Here is a 9,878-nt window from a genome sequence, read left to right as displayed (position 1 = left end):
CAAGAGTGAATTAATTGTTGCAGACCAAGTGACAGTGGTGATGTGGACCATCTTACAGTAGATTGTACTCAGTTATTAGTGCAGTCTACTAGGAGAGCAGCCATTGGACAACGCAGGTCACCAGACAAGCACGGGTTATTGGATTGCACTCGCTACCTTATATGATCTGATGCTGTAGCAGCCTCACCATGGTGCCTGAGAGGAAGAAACTGGCTTAGAACTGGGCCATGTTTGCAGCTCGCATAGCCTGGTGCAGACACAGTGTCAGTGTGGGGATGTGTCGGAAAGAAACTGAACAATGATAATGAAATTTTATAAGCTGTGAAACTTAAGTTCAGATGATTGTACCACATTATGTAACAATTCAATTTTGTGTATGTGTGTGTGTGTGAATGTGTGTGAAAAACTAAGAAATATGAACCTGATAACAAACTTTGTGAAAACTTAATGTAGGGAAGTGAGTCATCTTGAGAGTGAAAACAACTATGATGATAAAAAAATACATAAATAAAAAATAAAAAAAATTAATTACACTGATAATGTTTCGATTAAAAACTATAACACTTAAATACTGAGAGTAACATACAAAAGAGGAGATAAAAGGAAAGGGTTTTCATGCTTTATCTTTTAAACATCTATAGAATAAATTTAAATTCATATGAACGAAGGTTAAATCTAAGGAGGTAATTTGGTCAAAGATAACATTTACCATGGAAGAGAGTTGTAGCCGCATCGAAAAGTAAATTCAATGTGCCTACAATGCAACTCGGATATGGAAATGTTTTGTTAGTTGCTCTTGAGTCAGTCTAGAGTACTTTTGCGATAATCTTCTGGAAGCAAACACTATTATATTGTTTCAGTTGCGAAAGTTCGATAGTTCGGGAGAGAGAGACTAAAGCCATACTCAGTCATTCGACTGAATAAAGTAATCTTTACCATTATCAACGCAATGCTGATTTTAACTGAGTGATACTGATTTACTGGACTTAACCTTCAGACTGAAGAACAGTTGTGAACTTGATAGTAATGGATCAGTGACACAAAAACTATTCGTAGTCTTGAGTAGGACACAATAATACAAAGTCATGAAGAAAAACCAATACACCATTCTATCAAAAGTTGTTGTCAATGTCACGATTACTGGACTGATGAGAAGTTAATCTTGAATGACATAACAGTGTCTGTGCGTGGTAGGGACAAACAATTAATTACAAAAAGATTAATAAACTATTAGTCAAGAGATAAATCAGATGTGTCGCCTACATGATTCAAGGAATAATATTACATATGTTCATGCCAGTGATTGAGTCTTTTAAAATTTTAACTGACTGTGTGAAGACAGGAATAACAGACAGTGAAAGGTAAATAATATAAAAATCAGCATTATGGCGTGTTACAAGGACATTACTTCAACATAAGTGATCTCTGGAGTTACGTTGGACCGTTGTTAATAATTTGATGTAGCAACGGCATAGCAACGGAATTACGAACAGCAATTATTAATCCTTACTTAGGATGATGTGAAAAACGACCTTAATGACAGGATTAAGAACAAAGATTTCACTGCTCAATGAAACTAACTGGGCATAAAATAAAAGATAAACAATTGATCAGTTAACACAAATTGATAAGACTGTTACGGACGAACAATAGAATATTTCTTAACTATGCGAGGAGCTGTGTTTTACGAGAGTTACAGGTGCTGTTCCAAGTCATACTGATGGGGACAAACATCATTACAAGTCGTGTCTCCTCCCGACGAGTGCAGAAGGAAGGAAGAGACGTCACAATAGGCATTGCAACATTTGAGCACAAGTTGATTGTTGTCCACAAACTCTGTCAACTTTCAAACAACATAAGCTGATTACTGTGTGGTGGATTGTTGACTGAACCATAGGCCAACTACTGCTGTTATGAACAGGTCACAAAACTTACTAATCTCTCCTTATGTTTATGAGGTTCACAGACATCCCTGATCTAACACTCATGAGTCACCTGAAGATGGCTGGTGAGTTGTGCCTACACCTGAAGCTATTCTTAAGAAAAAGTTTTAGGTAAGAAAAGGCCAAAAGGGTAGCCCAAATACCTCTAACAAACAGTTTTCAGACATGCCTTCTGCTGATAATGAGACAGAGCCTGAAGCAGCCTCACCTTCATCAAGTGTGTGAGGTCACAGAGGGGGGAAAGAGAGGGCATTTCCACCTGTGGTTCCCACACTAGGCACATGGTGGCCTGCTTTGAGGAAACAGTAACACAAGAGAGGAAAGAAACCAGTGCACACATGGCATGCATCCCAGGAGGAATTGACCACCAAGTGGAATAGGTCACACAAAGAGAAATCAAAAGCTTATGTTGCAGTTAGACACAGATCATTGGATCGTTTCTCACTGCAGCACCAATGACATTCAGTGTCTGAGATAATTCCTGGCCCTTTGTGGAGACTGCGGAAGAGGTTGAGAGAATTAGTCTCATTTGTGGGACCTCGCAACAGTCTCTCTCTCTCTCTCTCTCTCTCTCTCACACACACACACACACATACACATACATACACACACACACACACACACACACACACACACACACACACACAAACAAACAAACAAAAAACACGCTTTCAAAGTCTTTGCATCAAACATCTAGGGACAATAGAACTCTTCCTGGTGATGCTATGCATGTTTGTTCTAAATTTACCACCCCTGGGAAGACAAGATTTCACCAAACCAGCAGCCTCTACTTACCAGGTGTGCTGCATCTGCATACTGCCTACCCCAGTAAACTGACAGAGTAACTTTTAACAAGAATATCTTAAGAGTAAGGGTCTCCAAATTAAGAAAGATATTTCAGAAACAACTCGGGAATTCTAATTTTGACCTTCCACTGGATTAAAGGCAACACACACTGTGTACACAAACCACAGTGCATATAACCCACGACCTCACAGGTACATAACCAATAACAAAAGTCGCCTTGTATCACTGGAAAGCATTGGAAAACATTTTGTTTCCAACAATAGTTGTTTCCCCCCCATGAACCATGGACCTTGCCGTTGGTGGGGAGGCTTGCATGCCTCAGCGATACAGATGGCCGTACAGTAGGTGCAACCACAACGGAGGGGTATCTGTTGAGAGGCCAGACAAACGTGTGGTTCCTGAAGAGGGGCAGCAGCCTTTTCAGTAGTTGCAGGGGCAACAGTCTGGATGATTGACTGATCTGGCCTTGTAACACTAACCAAAACGGCCTTGCTGTGCTGGTACTGCGGACGGCTGAAAGCAAGGGGAAACTACAGCCGTAATTTTTCACGAGGGCATGCAGCTTTACTGTATGGTTAAATGATGATGGCGCCCTCTTGGGTAAAATATTCCAGAGGTAAAATAGTCCCTCATTCAGATCTCTGGGCGGGGACTACTCAAGACGACGTCATTATCAGGAAAAAGAAAACTGGCCTTCTACGGATCGGAGCGTGGAATGTCAGATCCTTTAATCGGGCAGGTAGGTTAGAAAATTTAAAAAGGGAAATGGATAGGATAAAGTTATATATAGTGGGAATTAGTGAAGTTCGGTGGCAGGAGGAACAAGACTTTTGGTCAGGTGAATACAGGGTTATAAATACAAAATCAAAGAGGGTTAATGGAGGAGTAGGTTTAATAATGAATAAAAAAATAGGAGCCCACACCTACTAAAGTAGTACAAGTTTATATGCCAACTATCTCTGCAGATGATGAAGAAATTGATGAAATGTATGATGAGATAAAAGAAATCATTCAGGTAGCGAAGGGAGATGAAAATTTAATAGTCACGGGTGACTGGAATTCGAGAGTAGGAAAAGGGAGAGAAGGAAACATAGTAGGCGAATATGGATTGGGGCTAAGATATGAAAGAGGAAGCTGCCTGGTAGAGTTTTGCACAGAGCATACCTTAATTATAGCTAACACTTGGTTCAAGAATCATGAAAGAAGGTTGTATACACGGAAGAATCCTGGAGATACTAGAAGGTATCAGACAGATTATATAATGGTAAGACAGAGGTTTAGGAACCAGGTTTTAAATTGTAAGACATTTCCAGGGGCAGATGTGGACTCTGATCACAATCTATTGGTTATGAATTGCGGATTAAAACTGAAGAAACTGCAAAAAGGTGGGAATTTAAGGAGATGGGGCCTGGATAAACTGACTAAACCAGAGGTTGTACAGAGTTTCAGGGAGAGCATAAGGGAACAATTGACAGGAATGGGGGAAAGAAGTACAGTAGAAGAAGAATGGGTAGCTCTGAGTGATGAAGCAGTGAAGGCAACAGAGGATCAAGTAGGTAAAAAGATGAGGGCTAGCAGAAATCCTTGGGTAACAGAAGAAATATTGAATTTAATTGATGAAAGGAGAAAATATAAAAATGCAGTAAATGAAGCAGGCAAAAAGGAATACAAATGTCTCAAAAATGAGATCGACAGGAAGTGCAAAATGGCTGAGAAGGGATGGCTAGAGGACAAATGTAAGGATGTAGAGGCTTATCTCACTAGGGTTAAGATAGATACTGCCTATAGGAAAATTAAAGAGACTTTTGGAGAAAAGAGAACCACTCGTATGAATATCAAGAGCTCAGATGGAAACCCAGTTCTAAGCAAAGAAGGGAAAGCAGAAAGGTGGAAGGAGTATATAGAGGGTCTATACAAGGGTGACATACTTGAAGACAATATTATGGAAATGGAAGAGGATGTAGATGAAGATGATATGGAAGATACAATACTGCGTGAAGAGTTTGACACAGCACTGAAAGACCTGAGTCGAAACAAGGACCTGGGAGTAGACAACATTCCATTTGAACTACTGACGGCCTTGGGAGAGCCAGTCCTGACAAAACTCTACCATCTGGTGAGCAAGGTGTATGAGACAGGCGAAATACCCTCAGACTTCAAGAAGAATATAATAATTCCAATCCCAAAGAGGGCAGGTGTTGACAGATGTGAAAATTACCGAACTATCAGTTTAATAAGTCACAGCTGCAAAATACTAACACGAATTCTTTACAGACAAATGGAAAAACTGGTAGAAGCTGACCTCGGGGAAGATCAGTTTGGATTCCGTAGAAATATTGGAACATGTGAGGCAATACTGACCTTACGACTTATCTTAGAAGAAAGATTAAGGAGAGGCAAACCTACATTTCTAGCATTTGTAGACTTAGAGAAAGCATTTGACAGTGTTGATGGGAATACTCTCTTTCAAATTCTAAAGGTGGCAGGGGTAAAATACAGGGAGTGAAAGGCTATTTACAATTTGTACAGAAACCAAATCGCAGTTATAAGAGTCGAGGGGCATGAAAAGGAAGCAGTGGTTGGGAAGGGAGTAAGACAGGGTTGTTGCCTCTCCCCAATGTTATTCAATCTGTGTACTGAGCAAGCAGTAAAGGAAACAAAAGAAAAATTTGGAGTAGGTATTAAAATCCATGGAGAAGAAATAAAAACTTTGAGGTTCGCCGATGACATTGTAAATCTGTCAGAGACAACAAAGTATTTGGAAGAGCAGTTGAACCGAATGGACTGTGTCTTGAAAGGAGGATATAAGATGAACATCAACAAAAGCAAAACGAGGATAATGGAATGTAGTCGAATTATGTCGGGTGATGCTGAGGGAATTAGTTTAGGAAATGAGTAAAGGAGTTTTGCTATTCGGGGAGCAAAATAACTGATGATGGTCGAAGTAGAGAAGATATAAAATGTAGACTGGCAATGGCAAGGAAAGCATTCCTGAAGAAGAGAAATTTGTTAACATCGAGTATAGATTTAAGTGTCAGGAAGGCGTTTCCGAAAGTATTTGTATGGAGTGTAGCCATGTATGGAAGTGAAACATGGACAATAAATAGTTTGGACAAGAAGAGAATAGAAGCTTTCGAAATGTGGTGCTACAGAAGAATGCTGAAGATTAGATGGGTAGATCACATAACTAATGATGAAGTATTGAATAGAATTGGGGAGAAGAGGAGTTTGTGACACAACTTGACAAAAAGAAGGGACCGGTTAGTAGGACATGTTCTGAGGCATCAAGGGATCACCAATTTAGCATTGGAGGGCAGCGTGGAGGGTAAAAATCGTAGAGGGAGACCAAGAGATGAATACACTAAGCAGATTCAGAAGGATGTAGGTTGTAGTAAGTACTGGGAGATGAAGAAGCTTACACAGGATAGGGTAGCACGGAGAGCTGCATCAAACCAGTCTCAGGACTGAAGACCACAACAACAACAACAACATGACATGATTTATCATCTCCAGAACTTCCATGCACAAATTGGCAGCTGAAGACCACAAGACAGAAACCAACAGGCAATATGTCAAAAAAATTAATTACTTAGCTTTATTTTTGCAAGGTGACAGTTGAAACCTTGACTGCCCCTCATACCCATGCATTAATATGTGTGAGAATCTCCATTTGTCTGCATATATTGTGACCAACCATTTGAAAGAACCACACTTGTTAAATTTCTTAACAGAGGCTGGAGCATCCCCCCCCCCCTCCCCCTCTCTCTCATCAGCATTCTGAGAGGCTTGATGCACCCGCCGCAAATTTCTCTCTCATATCTGTCTCGTCTTTTCAGAGCATCTATTTCAATCTCTGCCTTTCCCTAAAGTTTTCACCCCCTACATCTCACTCAAGTGCCTTGGAAGTAATTTCCTGATGTCTTTTAGAATATGTCATATCATCCTTTTTAGTGATTTTCACATATTCCTCTTGTTGCTGATTCCGTGGAAAAAGTTGTCACTTTTTATCACACCACTTAATTTTCAACATTCTTCTATAGAACCACATCTCAAATTCTTTGGGTCCCTTCTATTCTGGTTCTCTTACTGTTCACGAATAATTTCCATACAATACTGTGCTCCAAAGATAAATTCTCAGAAATTCCTTCCTCAAACTAAGGCTGATGTTTGATATTAGTAAACTACTTCTAGCCATCAGGCCTGATGTACATACACTCTTGACGCACATGATTTCAGAGATTGTGCGTCTACACAGTTCACAGGCCTGCTTAAAGAGGCCACTTGGTCAGATATCTGGTGCGCTCCAGTGAGCCGCCAAAGAAACAGCATTATTTAAGTGATCACAAATGAGTGCTTCGCCTGTTCTGTAAGATGTATTACTGTTGCCCAGTCACTGTGTTCAGTACAACTTGTACTTCATTGTATCTCACATGTTGCTCTATAAATGACTGTGTTCCATAAATCATGTTTGCTCTTACTAGAGAAAACTTGGCAACGTTTTCTCTGTGTTAAGTCACCCAGCAAACATCTCGATGGAAGAAATACTTCAATACATCGCTGTATGGCAGCAAGCTTTCACAGAACAACAACAGGCTCTTGACACCCCTCTCAATCAAGTGGCATCTGTGTATTCACTGCAGGTTACTCTCCCGTCAGTGCAACTATTGCCCTTGCTGGCATATGATCAATGGACTGAAGATTGGGGCTCCTATGTGACACCATTACGCCAACAACTCCAGGATTTTCGGGCGGGTGAAGTGAACATGAGTAGATCTTCTTTCTTTCTTTCTTTCTTTCCTGGCTTTTACTGTGCATTTACCAGCTGTTGTGCCAACATTTGCCTTTGTAGAACTGGCCAGCTTATCATTTGATGGAATGTGCAAGTTTCTGCAATCTATTACTGTGACAGAACGCATGTCACTGGAATGCATGTACAATTCCACCATTATCAGAAATGTCCAAAACAATTTTACAAAGCCTGGGCTGCCGAATTACGAATTACACAGGTTGAGCTGTCATTGTACATTTATTACTACTACCCATCACAAATCCTACATTGATCACATGGTGCGTATTGTTATTATTTGTTGGCCCTGGATAGGGAAAGCTGTGGAAAAGCACTTCAATGTGAGTATCTGACACTTACGGATGTGTTCAATATAGCACAGCCCTTTGAAGTGTCATGGACTGCAGGCAATCAGATTGCTGTATGAGGGGAGGTATCAGAAGTTGCTCAGTCAACCCCTGTTAGGTACACTGCAAGTGTTCAGGATGACAGAGAAGCCACTGCAGCAGAGCAAGCTTTGACTCGAGCATCACATGGGGCAGTATTGGTTATGGCCACACAGCAACAGGCCGTGTCGCAACAGCTGCTGGTTGCCCCCCTTCCGTTTTGCCCATACTGCTTCATCAAACACAAAAGTGCTGCATGCCCTAAGTGTTGGGCTGTTTGTACCAAGAGTCAAAAGACAGGCCACATTGGATCGGTGTGTAACTCCTCTTCAAACATGGCAGACACAGTAATACTAATGGACAGAAACTGTATCTCTACAGTGACTGTCTCTCCCGAACAAATTGTTTATTGACTTGAATGTGTTTAATAAACTACTCAAAATGCAATTGGACGCAGGAGCTGCTGTGGCTTCAGCAGATGCACAAAAGTACGTGGACTTTGGCTTCTTTCCCCTCACACAAGTTTCATAGGAGTTGGTTAGAATCTGTTGTTAGCTCTCTCACCTAACTTGCTGTGTATCATTCCCATACCAACAACCTGTTCAGGTTAGATGTGTTTAATGCTTTCGGTTCCTCCATTGCTGATGAGATAAATTTAGTGTCAGATCAAGTTCTGTACAAACAACTGGAGTCCCTCACTCAGATTTTTCGTCTGTTTTCTCCTGGGCTCGGTTGTGCTACCAGTTCTCAGGCCTGGTACATGTCACATTGCGCATCTCTGTCATGGCCAGTTTAAATCATTTGACTTCACTCAATGTCATTCTGCCTATTTCTCCCAGTGAACGGGTTACAACACTGGTCGTTGTCAAGAAGCTGATGGGTAAGCTTTGCCTCTGGGGTGACTTCAGTGTCACGATTAATGCACATTCCATGATAGTTACATACCCTTTGCCCCATCCTGATGAGTTGCTCATACCATTATCAGGCAGCCACTACTTCTTCAAGGTTGATTTGTCAGAAGCATACTTCCAGCTCCCCTTGGATGTGGGCGCTAGGTGCCTTCTTGTCGTCAATACACCTTTTGACCTATACCAATATCAATGCTTTCCCTTTGGCGTTGCTTACATGCCTGCAATTTTTCAGTATTTTTTAGAACAGCTGACAGCCTATGTGCCCAGCTGCATCAGTTACCTCAATGATATCGTTATTTCAGGTTCTTCCACCAAAGACCACCTTAGAAATCTCTCATTGTTATTTTCTGTTTTGCAGTCCACGAATCTAAAGTGCCATCTTGTGAAACCTCAATTTTTTTCAGCCGTCAGTTAAGTACCTAGGTTTAGAGGTTTCTCACACAGGGGTCAAGCCATTGTGTCACCATGTTGACGCAATTGTGGCTTTGACACGACTGACCTCCATTAAGGAACTGCAGGCATTTCTAGGTAGAGTTACGTACTACCATAAGTTTTTACTGGACACATCCACTGTTGTTCAGCCCCTGCACACACTTTTGCATAAAAATATGCCATTTTTTTCTGGTCCACAGCCTGTGACTGGGCATTCACTTTGTTTAAATCTAAGCCTCAATTTGCTCCATGTCTGGCCACTTTTCATCTGAGTCAGCATCTTCTGTTGGCTACAAGTGCCTCTCAGTATGGTCCTGGCTTGGTGTTGGAGCACAAATACATGGGCAGGTTTGAATGACCCCTTGCTTACACTTCTAAGACTTTAACTCTTGCTCAGCAGTGGTATTCCCAGACTGAAAAGGAGGCTTTAGCGATTGTGTTCGCCATAAGAAATTTCGCGTCTTCTTGTATGGTTCTAAGTTCCATTTAATCACAGATCACAAGCTGGTGGTTACTCTTCTTAACCCTTCGGCTTCCGTGCCACAAAGCAGTACATTGTTTACACTGGTGGGCTCTCTTCCTCTCCCATTATCATTTTCAGATTCTTTACTGA

The sequence above is a fragment of the Schistocerca americana genome, chromosome 2 (genome assembly GCF_021461395.2).
Source record: "Schistocerca americana isolate TAMUIC-IGC-003095 chromosome 2, iqSchAmer2.1, whole genome shotgun sequence".
Lineage (NCBI taxonomy): Eukaryota > Metazoa > Arthropoda > Insecta > Orthoptera > Acrididae > Schistocerca > Schistocerca americana.
The sequence above is the reverse complement of the archived record's forward strand: the minus strand, read 5'-3'. Positions refer to the sequence as shown.